Below are 17,062 nucleotides of genomic sequence, written 5' to 3' on the forward strand. Positions count from 1 at the left end.
GAGAGAGAGAGAGAGAGAGAGAGAGAGAGAGGGAAAAACATACAACACATTTTTTACTTGCATATTAAAACAGATTTTATTCAAAAGACATCTATTGCTGACTGAAATATCTAGGATACAAAATCATCTGCAGTATATGCTATTTTCAATACAATCATAGACCCAAATTAAATAAAACTCTATGTTTTCCCTGAGTGCAGTTATAAAACTCAGTTCAATGAACAGATTAATAAAGAAAACCTAAAAATCTGGTTTGTGACGCTCTAAGGTATAATAACTTCTGCAAATTTTGGCTATTAGAACCAGAATGTTCTTATAGAACAATAATTAAAACACTGACATGTAATAAACTTCATCAAATGAAATAAACTATTTCGTACTTACCAATTCGACACAACGAAAAATTTAGTCATCGACAGGTCAACTCAGATCTGAAAACAGAAAATAAAGCGTTTATAAATACATTTTATCATTATTATTGTCACTGCTAAGTGGTAAAAACACTATTTTTTCCTGAGAGAGAGAGAGAGAGAGAGAGAGAGAGAGAGAGAGAGAGAGGAGAGAGAGAGAGAGAGAGAGAGAGAGAGAGAGAGAGAGAGAGAGATACTATATAAGCTCCTGTATACAGAATGACAGAAATCATATTCATATTTTCCTCTAGTTGTAAACACTATTTTCCCAATGACATTTAAGACCAAGAAATTAACAAGAAAAAATAATTAAAGAAACAATTACCGAGATGTTTATACGTGTGTTTACGCAATATACTGTACGCAAAAGCCAGTAGGATATAATAAAAAGCTTTAGTACCAAGCGCTTTCGTGCATTTTAATACACTTCTTCAGGGTACTTTTTATTGTACCCTGAAGTGTATTAAAATGCACGAAAGCGCTTGGTACTAAAGCTTTTTATTATTTCCTACTGGCTTTTGCGTATACCAAGTCACGTAATCCTTGTGGCAGTAAAGCGTAATATACTGTATATACAACATCGTATACCTTTACCCATAACGGATATTAATACCTCCGATTACTAACTGTGTCAACAGGTATCATTTGTTGACTCTCCCTCTTTCCCTTTTCACTCATGTTTCTCTTTACACCCTTATTGATTTCTCCAACATAACCCTCAGGTCCCTTCCTATGCAATACACCATATTGACTTCGAGGGGTCACATTCATTAAGGGCAGGAAAAAGTAAGCGGTCAGAGAGAGAGAGAGAGAGAGAGAGAGAGAGAGAGAGAGAGAGAGAGAGAGAGAGGGAGAGAGATAATTTGCTTCGTTAATATAATTTCCGGTGGATTATTGATAGTCAAGTTTGTCGAGTGTATTGTGTGCCAAACAAGTAACAAAAGCCACAACGTTACCTTAACCAACGATAAATTAATCTATTCCGATAAACGATTAATATCGATGAGCTTCGACAGACTGAGGCCAATATCCATGAGAGAAAGATGACTCACGCAATTAAGTTCTTGACTATACTGTACTTACGAAAATTGCACAAAAGAATAAGCACAGTTTTGTGAAATTATAGATTTTAGTTGAATTTCTAGTAGAAAAAAAAATATTTGATTCAGTGCAAAACTATAAACTATAGTCCATTTCTTTTAGCGATGCAGATTTGCACCGACTCGCAGGGGTGCCCTTTTAGCTCGGAAAATTTTCCTGATCGCTGATTGGTTAGAATTATCTCGTCCAACCAATCAGCAATCAGGAAACTTTTCCGAGCTAAAAGGGCACCGCTGCGAGTCGGTGCAAATCTGCATCGCTAAAAGAAATTGACTATAGGTATGTTCACTTTTACATGATACCAGCTATGCCATCTTTGAAAAAAAAATAGGTAAAAACACTGGACATACCATACTAATTTTCCACCGTGCTGCTCCCTGTGCCTAAGACGCTTCTCTCTGAATTGTTGGTTTGAGATTAATAAGTAAACCATATTCTTTTGAATGCTATATCCATCATTTGAGACACAGTTAACCATGCACGGATGACTGACTGGGTGTCTACCCCCATAGATACGTACAAACAGAAGGCTAAACGTGCTTAAATTACAGACAAAAGCAAGAGAAAAATAATATAGATGGAAAGTGTGGATTATTTAGCCTCAAAAATCTATGATGGGTTCATGGTGGTTAAAAAAAAAATGAGTATCTGTATGTTTAGTAGGACAAAAAGAGGGACTACAAAAGTGGTGAGACAAGGAAAGGAAAAGTTGTTGCTTTATAAAAGATAATGATTTAGATTTGTGGATTTGGACTATATAGCAAGGCGCTGGAACCTGGGATGTCATTCAATGTGCAATTGCAACTCAGGAAAATCCTCATTTACACAATAAAGTTTATAGAGGCTGGACAGCAAAATGGAAGAAAGAAAGCAGGAATGGAGGTAAAGTAAAAGGATATAAATAACAAATGCGCCTAGGGGCCAAAAGAGAGCTACGAAGACCTTTTGGTAATTCTTACAGTGTACCGCGTGAGGTTCGCTGTAAGCATTAATCCCCCTGAGTGATTACTGATGCCTAAGAGAGTTAATGGTGGTGTATGGTTTGAGTAACCGGGTCAGGGTAAATAGAGAAAGTCTTTCACAAAAGGAAGTGGAGGGATGAATAATGGTTTCTTGAATAAAAGTAATGATAAAAGAAGCATGTGTATTCATTATAGGAACATAGCACTGCTCAGTATACCAAGGAAGGTGTATGGTAAGATTTCCAGTGAGAAAGACAGGTGACAGGAGTAACACCGAAAGAACATTGGGGGTTAAGAGTGGAAGAGTGAATGAATCAAGAGTTTGCTAGGAAATAGTTAAGTGGAAAGTTTGGATGTAGATGACAAACGTTGTCTGCAGTATGCAAGGACTTGGAAATGCTGGTGATATGATAGATATAGTGGCAATGTAGAGGGTGTTTGGGATACATGGTATAGAAAGTATGTTGAAAGAGATAGTTTTGAATATGGGAGTGACTGGTTTGCTGTAATTTTGGCTAAAACCATAGGTTTGTTGTAGCTACAAGAAAGTTCAATTTTTTTTAGGAGATTTTCTCCCAGGCGCATGTGGGTGACACATGATTCACCCACTCGGAGACAAAGGAGCTCACTCTCCTTCCCCATAAAATCAGATCCTACCGAGACAATGTGATGGGTGGGTGCGCTGTCCTCCTCTCTGCCTGGAATTTTCCACAGAGGGGGAAAGTTTGTGATTTAGGGAGATTTCTACCCTGTCTACAGGGCTACCATAAGTACAAATTAAGTTTACATATCAACATTCTAAAGTTCAAGAGTTGCTCGTTTAATGTAGATTTATAATAAACCTGTTTTGAATTTAAGCATGCTTAAAAAAAAAATCCCGGCGAGTTAGGGAGATTTCCACCCTGCGTACAAGGTTAACACAAAGTACAAATCAAGTTTATGTATCATCATTCTAAAGATTAAGAGTTACTCTTTCAATGTTTATTTTGTAATAAATCTGTTTTGAAATATTTTTTTTCCCAAAAAAGGGTAAAATTCTCCCGGCAATGTGGTTAACGTCTGTCAAAAACGATAGGGTTCTAGGGTTAAACTGAACACCAAAGTCCTTATGACAAACTTCATGAACGGAACAAACTTACTTCCTTCAAATAAATTCTTAAAGTAAAATTCTGTACCTAATTGAAGGTTTCAATGCATTTACAATTTTATGCAGTCCTCAAATATGCATATTTTATAACAGGGGAAATTCAGTACTATGCACATGGAATGCCAAGTTATTGAGCTGCTCTGGTATTCGGTTACCCATCTAATCGTCTGTAATTTGCATAAGAACTCCGTAAGTGTGTCAACTTCAGTTGAGGCCAAAGTCTGAGTAGTTTGGTAGCCCAGTCTATGAATATAAACTACGTGCCACTATTGCAAAAACTGAAGCTAAAGGATTCGCCAACTGGGAGGTATCTGAAATCAACGTTAGCCCGTAGCCAACGAAGAAATTTAACTAGATTTGGCCTAATATCACAGCTCATTCCAACTTTAAGACTGATGCTTTAACAAAGCTCCATGATCTATATGGTCAAATATACCTAGATAAACATTTAAACATATAAATTTGAACTAATCGAGAGGAAATCATAATCCAGATTAGAAAATCTACCCAAACGAAATTATTAAGTTGAAGAAAATCCTAAAGCCTTCTGATTAGTAAACCTACGATTCCTCAAATTGCAATGAATAGCAAGTCATTTAAGACTATGGAATCTTCAGTGGACATTCTTCCCTTTATTTGTCAGCTGGGACTAGATCTCGACAATTTAGTCTCTTGCTTCATGGACATAAAAGGTCGCATATGACATTTGCTGATAGTTTGAGAAGACCCGTAGGTAGAATAGGGCCATTTAAAAATTAACATGTCCAGGGTCCTTTCAACTGTCAGAGATACTGCAGGTATTCAACAGTGTGTTTAAAACACATCAGAAATGTTCGTTCATTTGCAGCTCTAAGGTAGCAGAGTTCAGCTTTAAAAAACTAAGATATGTACATCTAGATACAGGAATTACTGGCACACTTTGATCTGATGAAGTGCATCCTGTCAACACCCTTACAGCAAAGTGAGTTCCTGTATGCAGCCTTAGCCCTTCACCATGGGCATCTATCCCATACACTATCTGTTTGGTTACTCGCTGCGCAGTAAGGGTAAGACAGCGTACACTTCTTAAGGCCTGTCCACACAATCGTGCATGCCCGACGGGCAAACAGTGATACCAGACCACAATAGTTAGTAAGAATGAAGGTTAATGACGTCAGAAGCGGGAAAACCACAGACAGGGATCTGGCATCATACAATGTTACCAGATCCCTGCCTTTAGTTTAACCGCTTCTGACGTCATCAACCCTCATTTTCACTAACTATTGTGGCCTGGTATCACTGTTTACCCGCCGGGCATGCTCGATCGTGTGGACAGGGCTTTAGAGCGAGGTGTGCCATGAATTCCTGTGTCCAATTGGACCTTGAAGCCATCAAAACCAGTTCTGATAATAAGTTTGATATTAATACTGCCTTGAAACAAAGTAATCACTTGGTTATGGATATTCTTTTCAAGTTACCAATTGGAGATTTAACGTATTCCAAATTTCCGAATTAATTTACAAAATGTGTTGTTATTTATGTTTTAGTGCTCTCATTTGGCGTACCATTGAGTAGTGTCAAGGGATATTTGAAGTACAAAGTTATATGATATGAATAAGTTCAAAATCTAAGAGTAAAATATGCAGATGATACTTATCAGAGATCTAGATAGCGTTAGTAGGAAGTTTAGTTCGTGTCGTATGTAACAAAACTAACTTCTTATTGATTAATTGATCTCACACCCTTCTTTCACCACATACTTCATCATGGACAGGCACCACTACTTATTGATATGAATATTTAAGACTCAGTGGTTTTTCTTGTTTTTATTTTTTTTACTTAACAGCTTTATTCTATAAATCCCTTTAATATTGTCAAAATGGTAATGCTCGCGAGGCTTCCTATTGAAACGTCTACTGACACGATAAGGAAAAAAGGTAAAATCTAATTTACCAATACTTTGGTACTATTTTCCTGCTTGGATGTCAGGAGGTTATATGGAAACTTCACATTTAACACAAGATTGCTTGGAATGGAAGTCTCCTTGTTCATAACAATGGCGATTAACAATTTTAAAATAAGGCCGCCATGTTTACCAAAAGAGTCCTACTTCCTCATTTTCGATAATCTCTTAAATAGGGGATTTCCATTAGTTTCCTTAGTGCTGCATCCAACACAGCGTCATGAAGGGAGCGACCATTAATTTTTAAACCTAAGTAAAAGATTAAAAAGTGTTAACTGCTAGGAGCGAAGAGATGTAGGTACTAGGACACCGCCCCCCACCCCCCTGGGATAAGTTTCGTACCATCTACCTTGTGTGAAACTGCTTCAAAGCAGTTTGCATCAATGGTCCCATTTCTATATATTGCAGTGCTCAGCATGTTTCTTATTTATATTTTTATGAGTTATCTTCCCTGTCATTCATTTATAGTTTCCATCTTCATTTAGCCTCAGAAAGGGATATATATATATATATATATATATATATATATATATATATATATATATATATATATATATATAAGTTTTTTCCAACTTAGAATAGTTAGTCCCCTAGTTTAGCTTTTTTGTGGTTGGGGTTTTGTGTATTTAATTCTTCGTTAAGAAATAAAAGACTAAAAATGTTTGCCCTAGTAAAGTTAGATGTCAATACACACACACATGTATATATATATATATATATATATATATATATATATATATATATATATATATATATATATATATATGTGTGTGTGTGTGTGTGTGTGTGTGTGTGTATTGACATCTAACTTTACTAGGGCAAACATTTTTAGTCTTTTATTTCTTAACGAAGAATCAAATTTACAAAACCACAACCACAAAAAAAAAAAGCTAAACTAGGCGACTAACTATTCTAGGTTGGAAAAAGCTTAACAAATAAGAAAACCAGACGAGGGGGGAAGGGTTGGTCAGCAGAACTAGACTTGTGGGTGGGAGAAGTTCTAGACAGATTTTGGTAGCTTTGCTACCCCCGCAATGCAGCAGGTGGAATCAGGACGGGCCTCGGAAGAAAATCGTTAGCCACTGGGTTGTTGCTAAACTAGGACGACATGCAATCCGGTAATCTTTATTACAACACTACTCAATACCGTTAACAACCTCACACAGAGGGACGAATAGCTACTATGTGACGCTCGAAAGACGTTCAATTATCCGCCCTGGTAAATTGGGCGTCAGGGCTGCCAACCTGCAAGTCATGAAGGGATACTGAGGGTCATTTACGAGAAACCTATCGCATTAGAGAGAGAGAGAGAGAGAGAGAGAGAGAGAGAGAGAGAGAGAGAGAGAGAGAGAGAGAGAGAGAGAGCTATATGCTGCATTACCATATTTACAACATTCTTGACAATAATCGTATATATTACGGACATATTCTAAAACGTGAACAATTTTCGTATAATATATTCACAATAGTTTCCGACAAATAAACTAAATCGGTATTCAGAATAACAACATAAAAACACTTTTCAGAACACAATTATGTAAACCCTTTAAACATGAGTATTGTGTTCACTGCAATGTTCTAAGAGAAATTAAAGATGCATTCCATAAAAATAAAAGTGATATATTTCAAAACTTAACAAAAACAGCTTATAATTACTTCTGATTAAAAATTAATTTTCTTTAAAGAATAAAAAATATATTTCAAATCCAGTATCTATGATTTCAATGACTATAACAACTTATTGAAAAGTCATAAATCTGGCTTTTACAAATGAAGTAATTATTTAGGCAGTCTTCCAATAGGAAATTGGACATTTTCCATTTAGACCTGTCTGAGAGAGCGTAGACTTCATACTGACAGGCACTTCGATCAGACACGCAACCCTAATTTTAAAACTTTTCCCATGACTGGGCGACTTAACTGACTGACAAGTCTCCTACAATGCTTCCTCCCCGTGCCCCCGAGTTCTTGTATGACGTCAATTAGTCCAACGTCACTTCCTCCATACTTTTTAGTCCCATATCTTTTCGTCCAAAGAATTTACTGTCCAAAGGTTTTTACTTTACTTTACTGACTTTGATGGCTGCTTTTCCGGTCCCATACAGCAGGGGAACTCCACTCTCTACAGGACCTCCACTGTCGTTTTATCTTGTTCGTTCAAAGTATTTATCTTTTCAGATCACGTATTTGTTCATTTACTGTTAAATCGTCACTGTCAAAAGACTAATGAAATTGAAATAAGAAAGTCTTCAGTTACCTCTTGAAAGCCTTAATGTCTTCTATCATTCGAATGTTTCGTGGGAGCTTATTATATAGTCTCGGGGCCGCACATTTAAAGGTTCTGGAGCCCAAAGTAGACATAAATCTAGGTTCCAACAGTTTGAAGCCATCTGTAACTATTCTCGTGTCGACACGATTTGTTGTCTGCGCAATATGTAGCAATTCTCTCAAGTATTTTAGTCCCATTCTAAACTCTTTTCAATCCAAGAAGATAGGGTCTCTCCTTAGTTTAACCTCACGCCCCCATACGACTTCCTTGCAAGTCAAGTCAAAGCAAGCGATGAATTCAGAAGGTATTTCTTCCTCTATTGATACCTCATGGGTCTCTTTAACCTCTTCAGTAGGAAGAAATGCTAATGATGAAAAAACATTTTATTTTAAGACTCAAAGTCTTTATTATATTTTTCTTTGAGACCCAAATCTACAATTTTTCGAAATATTGACTGGCCCAAATGAAGAGCTTAGGGAAAGACGAATTAAATTCTGTTCTAAAACTTCGAAATCTCCCACGATATTAAGTAGATCTGCTTTAGGTTGCATATACGTTTTTAATTGATCGAAAACTGATTCCTTTGTCTACCTTGTTTTATTCGGCAGTAATGCAAAGACCAACAGGAAAATGCACCCATTAACTTGTACATGAGTGTAAATTTGTTGATACCACTGTTCTGGCACAATTTTGAACGTTCCATCACATACCCAATGACGATATGATGCTACATCCTGTTGCAAATACTAAAATGCGTTGATGATCTTCGATACCTGAATCACAGCTTAGAAACTGTTTACAATTCTCGTCAGGAATTGCAATCTACGTGTAGCCACTGAAATAGCAAGAATCCCGGATTCCTTTTTATTCGGCACGATTGAAGTCTTTAAAAGTACCTGGACACGAGGGAACTGTGGGCAAGTATTTTCAGCTAGTTGCGTGAACTAATATGCAACACGAACTTGCTACTATGTTTTCGCACGCTTCATGCTTCATTTCCACATCTGCTTTTCCAGCATTTAATGCATCTACATTGCTGGATGAAGGTGCTCACTAGAAAAATATATAATTTTTGGTGCATTGTTTTCCGTTACCGTGTGAATCTGCATAAAACAAAGCCGCATTTTCTCACACCTCCAGTATTCTTTTCCTAGTTTCGTATTACTGGAATGAAAATCGTAAATATAATTACTTCCATCTTACTCTCTTTGCTCTTGGCTGATTGCGTGAACTGTGGCATTCCGGGACGGGCAAAATCAGAAAAGGAAAAACTAAATTTACAGCACACTATATATATACAGTACCATACTTATGAGAGAGAGAGAGAGAGAGAGAGAGAGAGAGAGAGAGAGAGAGAGAGAGAGAGAGAGAGAGAGAGAGAGAGAGAGAGAGAGAGAGGGGGGGGGAGGAAAAACAGAATATCAAAAAAAGGCTAATAGACTTTTAAGAATAAGAGTATATTACTTCACCATAAGCAAGTTAATGAGTATAATCAAGACTAACAACTTTTAACATAAAATGGAAGTAAACGGTAATAAAAATCCCATAGCAAGGTTTGTTTCCTACATGTCCTTAAAATTCGACCTAAAGTCGTTGGACAGAATATTGTCCGGACGAAAAGACAAGAATAACAGCCGTGGACAAAGTGACGTTTGACGAAAAGACCACCAACCCTTCCTTCCATGACTTAGTTTCTACAAGTGGCACCACAATTGAACATTTTAAAAATCTCGAAGCAATGGTTTCACCTTTGATTTCCATATCTTTTTAATAACAATCGAAAGGTCTATTAAATAATTCTATCCGTTAAATTCGGTGAACTACTACAGCCTGTTAGATTTCTATAATCTAATACTATCAATAAAATTATATACTTTAAAATACCAGTCAGAAATCTATGGCATATTGCTGTCATTTGAAAATAAAACAAATGCACAAGTTTCACGTTTCTAGGTTTTTTTCTACACCGTAGTTGTGAACAAGAACATGTATATATTCAAATCCTTTAATTGTATAATGAAATATATTTCTAAGTTACAAATTTATATACTCTATTATTTGAATTGCAGATATCTCCTATCAACAAATAATGTATCATATGAAAGCCGTCAACCATTTCCGGGTGACGTTCATAGTATAGATAGGCAAGCTCTCTGAAAAGGTGTACCAGCATGGTAATAGGGAACTCTCCCTTCCTCTTTCTTCTCTTAAATAAATGTATTTTCCCTTCGGAAGGTCTGGTTTTGAAAGGCTTCTTTGATATTTTCTACTGTTATTCGTCTTGGATTCATAACCTTTGCAACAACTGGCTTAACCCAAATTCAGCCATTATTTTTGTCTCTTTGCACATTCATCAAAGGTAAATAATAATAAGTCCTAAAAATAACTTTTTACAAACCCTGATATCCACAAAATTCTAAACTTATAAAAATGCAAATAAAATACAACTACCGTGTTTCCATAACTACAAAATTATAATAATTGTTTCCTCAATGACCACACATTCTCCAAGAATATGTCGGTACAGTAACCGAACAAGCACCAACCAGGAATATCCGAATCAATCCCACTGGCAATCACTGGTTACAACCGGCTCCAACCGGACATCCAGTCGAGCAGAGGGTAAAACCTTTCCAAAGCTATGGACGCCAATTTAATATCCTTGTAACTGTCATTACTTAATTTCCATTTAACAACCAAATGTTCCTGTTTGGAATCTTTCGATAATATAAACAATTTATAGTTTCTGTGAGTCTGACAGTATCTACCTATCTATTTATCTGTCTATATTAACACACGCTTCCTAATCTAATCATGTAACTGGAAAAATTGAAACGCTATATTTCTTGACAATATTTTGAAAGGGGTAGCCAGTAGGAGAAAAACAACAACACACAGTATTCGGATTAATGTTCCAAAAGAGACATTAAATGACGACTCGAAAAGTATATCTATATCAGCGTCACAACTTTGAATCCCAAATAAAATGAAAAATCGTCTGTTTTCTATGGGATAGTTATTGCAACGTGCAGGGTACTGAAATATGGGTGCACCTACCCGTAGATTATCAAGAGACATTTCTGCACAGCATACAAATATGCACCAGATAATTTATTGCGCATAAACCTCTTTTCTTTCTTTATCATATGTCTTTCCCCTAATGGAATTGGATAGCACAAGAAGGTGGTATCCATCCATTTTCTGCAATAATTTCTAAAGTAGGGTTGCTACCCTCATGCTCTGCCATATTGTTCGTTAATGGGGCTTATATGCTGTCATTTTTGTTGGAGAGAGAGAGAGAGAGAGAGAGAGAGAGAGAGAGAGAGAGAGAGAGAGAGAGAGAGAGAGAGAGAGAGATTAATATGTGAATTTTTTAGCATACAGTCTGGAACTGGGACCAGGGATACCATTCAGCAATGAGGTGAAATCGAAGAAAAATTCCTTGTTTAACTAAGAGTGAATGGTAAATGAAGTTGAACAGCTTAACGGATGAAATAAAAGGGAAACAGGTAAAGTGAGAATACAAAAAAATAGGTGCAGCAATAGGTCGAAGTGATACATGCTTTTGTCGCAATGCCTACTGAGAGAGAGAGAGAGAGAGAGAGAGAGAGAGAGAGAGAGAGAGAGAGAGAGAGAGAGAGAGAGAGAGAGAGAGAGAGAGAGAATGGAGTTTATGACTGTTTTTATTGGTACTGTCAAATACTGCTCAACGTAGCAAACAGACTAAAGTCACGAAACATCTAAAAATGAAATAAGAATCCCCACTGTAGTATGAATAACGTTTTGCAAAAATCAATAGGATCAAGAACTGGACACAACATACTTATGCTCAAGTCACGCGAGTATCTTGATTTGATAATAAAAGTAATAAAAACTCTGTCTAAAGTACGAACACTTCTAATGTTGTTGCTGCTGATGGGCACCACAGTAAGTTTAGGAATGTGATAGCTGGTGTTCCTCAGAGTAGTGTTCTTGGCCCATTACTTTTCATACTATATACACATGGCATGTTGTTTGGCCTAGAAAACAAGCTTGTTACATATGCAGATGATGCTACACTCTTTGCATCAATTCCATCTCCTGATCTAGCTAAAATTAGTGCATGGTGCAAATTATGGGGCATGAAGTTGAATCCTAACAAAACCCAAATCATAATTATAAATAGATCAAGGACAGTGGCTCCTCAACATCCAGATCTCAGCATTGATAATGTTTTTTTAACTCTGTATGACTCCGTGCTAGGCGGTATATCTTAGCATTACCTTGCTGGGCTGTATATCTTAGCAATCCATGTTTGCCAATGGTTATATTCGTATGAGCAGATGAGCAACTTGGTGGAGTAATGAGAGCTTTGGGTGTAGAGGAAACATCCCCCTAAATCTCAATGAAGTCACTGGCAGCAGGGTGATGGATTGGGTTAAAGGCAAAGGACAAACTGTCTCTTTGGCTTTTACTCCTGATGCCTGGTGGTTGATCTTACTAGAATTAGTATGAACCAGCAGGGGTCACTTGCCTTAGTTAGATAGGCACTGCACATTACAAGAAACTGGCTATCCTTTGATGTATCTAGCCAATGAATCCTCTATGGATTTAGTTAGTCCAGGAGAGAAAAGATGACAGAATAGCCCCCAGTCCCGGGTGTAGCGGGGTGCTAAGAATCTCCCAGTTTATAAATACTAAAGAAAAATTGAAAATAGGTAATTGGAATGTTAGAACCTTCAATCAGATAGGGAAGTTACAGCAAATGGAGAGTGAATTTATGAAATGACAAATTCGTAGATAATTTGTATTTTCCTAACTATACAAACCTTAGCTATTTAATAGGGGTATTACTTTCGGCGTAGCTGAAATGACGAGCTATTAATTTTTAACGAGAGTTTACTACCCACACCGCTAGTTAGCAGGGGTAGGGGGGGTAGTTTGCTAACCCGCCCCTCTCGCACACCTGTGCTTAAGCTCATTTTACTTGGAGGTAGGACTTCAAGGGGGATAGGGCTGGCGGGCAAGTTTGATTAAATAGCTAAGGTTTGTATAATTAGGAAAAATACAAATTATCTACGAATTTGCCATTTGTTTCGTAACTGGAATACAAACCACACTATTTAACCCTGGATAGGTACGCTCCTCGGACACCCCTTTAAGGGTATACTCGGACGCGAACGACCCCGACGCCAAAAAAAAATCTTGAAAAATCAGTTTTTGCAATAACCTCTTTTTTTCTTTTGCCAAAAAAAACTTCAATGAATGCTTAAAACAGCTGTAAAGATAAATACTACTCATCTGCAGAAAAACTATTTATTATAAATATTTTAAAAAATTAAGTAGAAAAAAAAAGACCTGACATAAAAATTCATAAAAAAAAAGTTTATACATATATACACAAATCCTTTTAGGAATTGATTCTTGAATGTTTAGGACACATCTTGATGTATTTTGGAGGAAGTCAGACCCATGGAGGTGAAGATCTGAAATGAGAAAAAAAGGGTAACTTTTTTTGGCCAAAAAAATTTGTCCAAATTTCATGAATTTTTTTGAGTACCCAAATGAAATAGGAAGTGGCTAATTTTTTTAGGGAATAAACATATGTTATCCTAAAATAGAAATATGTAAAAAAATCTTCATTATTTTGTAAATTACATTTATATCAGGGGCCATATCTAAAGGTAATTTTTTGAGTACTTAGAAATTTCGTAAAAAAATAAATATATTTAATATATAATATGATATTTATGCAGGTAAAAATATACCAAAATATCACAAATTCTATAGGGAACAAGAATATATATATATATAGGGCAACTTACGCTTCGGATATGTCCACAAAATGGCCGCCAACCACACTGACTCAGACTCCCTAATCTGCCACTTGAAATGTAGGAAGGGTATGTCAATTTCAAGGTGTTATTTACTAATCTAATTATTATTGGATATGCATAAAAATTGTATGGTGGGTTGCTGGATAATTGTCGATTATTTTACGACTATAAAATTAAAATTCTGACCCAAAAAAATTTTTTTTGAAGGGAAATAAAATCGAAAAAAAAACAAAAATGTGAAACAATAAAATATTTTAGCTAAAAAAATTTGATGATATTCAATCAAAAAAGAAGTAAACAAAATTTTCCGACAAATAAACATCTAGAGGAATCATTACTCTGTGATAGTTCCTTAGTACGTAGTAATTTTGAAAGAAATGGGAAAAAAACGAAAAAATGGCAATCACCGGAAAATCGAACACATACCTATATATACGCCATATCTGGCTGAAAAAAAAGATAGGCATGGGTAGCCAGATCATCTAGAAACACTTTCCAACACTATAAAAATATAAGTTTTGCGACACTACTTGCCAATTCCTTATGGTAACATGACTAAGCAAAAAAATGCAAAACAAATAAAAAGGGGCACTCGCGGAAAAATGGCTAACATTCTAATATACGGCATTTCAGAAAAAAAAAAATTCAGCCACGTGCTAGGCAAACCATCAAGGCACATTTTCCGACAAATAAACATCTAAATGAATCATTACTCTGTGATAGTTCCTTAGTACGTAGTAATTTTGAAAGAAATGGGAAAAAATTAAAAAATGGCAATCACAGGAAAATCGAACACATACCTATATATACGCCATATCTGGCTAAAAAAAAAGATAGGCATGGGTAGCCAGATCATCTAAAAACACTTTCAAACACTATAGAATTATAAGTTTTGCGACACTACTTGCTAATTCCTTACGGTAACATGACTAAGCAAAAAAATGCAAAACAAATAAAAAGGGGCACTCCCGGAAAAATGGCCATTCTAATATACGGCATTTCAGAAAAAAAAAAAAATTTCAGCCACGTGCTAGGCAAACCATCAAGGCACATTTTCCGACAAATAAACATATAAATGAATCATTACTCTGTGATAGTTCCTTAGTACGTAGTAATTTTGAAAGAAATGGGAAAAAACGAAAAAATGGCAATCACAGGAAAATCGAACACATACTTATATATACGCCATATCTGGCTAAAGAAAAATAGGCATGGGTAGCCAGATCATCTAGAAACACTTTCCAACACTATAAAAATATAAGTTTTGCATCACTACTTGCCAATTCCTTACGGTAACATGACTAAGCAAAAAAATGCAAAACAAATAAAAAGGGGCACTCGCGGAAAAATGCCCAACATTCTAATATACGGCATCTCAGATAAAAAAAAGACATGCACGTGTTAGCCCAACCATCAAGGCACACTTTCTAACACATAAACATGAAAAAAAATCAATAACATACGGCAATTCCTTACTACGTAGTAAATTTTTACAAATATTGAAAAAAAAAACAGAAATTGGCAACCACAGTTAAATACCCAATATACCAATAACTACGTCGTATCTGACAAAAACAAAGTCACGCATGGGTAGCCAGATCATCTAGACACACTTTCCAACACTAAAAAAGCAAAAGTTTTACGACACTATTTGGCAATATCTTACGGAAAAATGACTTGGCAAAAAAATGAAAAAAAATGAAAAAGGGGCACTTGCGGTAAAATGCCCAACATTCTAATATACGGCATCTCAGATAAAAAAAAAGACATGCACGTGTTAGCCCAACAAACAAGGCACACTTTCTAACACATAAACATGAAAAAAAAATGAATAATATACGGCAATTCCTTACTACGTAAAATTTTTTACAAATATTGAAAAAAAACAGAAATTGGCAACCGCAGTTAAATACCCAATATACCAATAACTACGTCGTATCTGACAAAATCAAAGTCACGCATGGGTAGCCAGATCATCTAGACACACTTTCCAACACTAAACAAGCAAAAGTTTTACGACACTATTCGGCAATATCTTACGGAAAAATTACTTGGCAAAAAAAATGAAAAAAAATGAAAAAGGGGCACTCGCGGTAAAATGGTCCTCGTGGTGATGAACGACATTTTAACTAAAAAAAAAATCATGCACATGGTAGCCAAACAATCCACCAAGACTTTCCACAACTGATAACCTATACAAGTTGCACCATTCTACGACAATTTCATAATACGTAATAACTTTGATAATTATGCAAATTACCTTAGAAGGGTAAACTCGGTCGCGCTCGACCCCGACGCGTCTCAGAAATCGGGGAAGGAGTACAGCTACAGCAATGCACATCTGGACACTACTAGAGCGTGTAGGGGAGACACCTCCTGCAGGTCGATCACCCACAAATTCAGTCACGGGGGTGAGTCACGTGAGAAAAACCTCTTTTTTTTTGACGCTCGGGGTCGCGTACGACCCACCGTACCTATCCAGGGTTAATAGGGGTGACTTACCCATTAGGAAGGGTGGACGTCCCAGCCAGTCTGGCTTTTGGCTTTGCCCGGGGGCTCCTTATTTGAGTGTGTTAGCACTCAAGAAATAAGGAGTCCCTGCACCTCGCTAAAACCTTGCTAAGCAAGGTCTGCGGCCTACGCAAGCTGTGTGTGAAGGTGTGAAGAAGTGTGACTCGTCCAAGAAAGGTGTTCTGAAGTTCTTTAGATGGAAACCTGTAGACTAGGACTTTCCCAATACTACCTTGTCAGGGTATGGGGACGTAACAGTATTAATATTAATCTTAAGAACACAAGGTGGCATGGTTTACCTGCAGTGGTTTGAGGTCAGCTATGCAGAGAACCCAGGATGCTGCTTTCCCCAAGAGAGGGGATGATAAAGAAAAAAATAAGGGCCAGTCAAACCTTTTCATTCATGCAGACTAAAACTGAGTAACAATGACCTCAACCTTCTGCTACTTGTCCAATAAGGAGCTTGAGGTTTTAAACCAGCTGTTAAGCAGCCACCACAGAACCGATGTAGAAAGTATCGAGTCTCCTGTGGGTCACGTCTTGCTGGTAGTGGGATGTGAACGTTGTTTGCTGTTTCCACAGCCCAGATGGAAGAACCTGCGTCACTGAAAAATTTCTTTTGAAGGCCAGGGACGTAGCTATGCCCCTGACATCATGTGCTCTGGGGAGACGTGACGGAGGAGGGTCTGGATTCAGTGCCAGGTCAATGACCCTGCAAATCCATGTAGAGATGGTGCTCTTGGTGACCCTCCTCTTAGTCCTTCCTGTGCTGACGAATAGTGCTGGCACACGAGGACGGTCTGTGGCTGTTCTTTTGAGGTACAGCCTCTGAGATGGTCTGGGTCATCTGTTACAGTACGGAGACTAGAAATCCGGAAGGAGTCGAAGAGCCAATACTGAGTCT

General features: G+C 36.9%; 1 protein-coding gene across 1 annotated transcript in view; it reads right to left on the bottom strand.

Moving 5' to 3' along the window:
• Positions 1-17,062, bottom strand: part of LOC137632294 (tubulin alpha-3 chain-like) — a 112,580-nt gene that overhangs the window by 64,198 nt on the left and 31,320 nt on the right. The window contains exon 2 of the mRNA XM_068364201.1: positions 385-431. The gene's annotated coding sequence lies outside the window, so the exon portion shown is untranslated. The remainder of the gene's footprint in view (positions 1-384; positions 432-17,062) is intronic.

Source organism: Palaemon carinicauda, chromosome 41 (assembly GCF_036898095.1).
Source record: "Palaemon carinicauda isolate YSFRI2023 chromosome 41, ASM3689809v2, whole genome shotgun sequence".
NCBI classification, from domain to species: domain Eukaryota; kingdom Metazoa; phylum Arthropoda; class Malacostraca; order Decapoda; family Palaemonidae; genus Palaemon; species Palaemon carinicauda.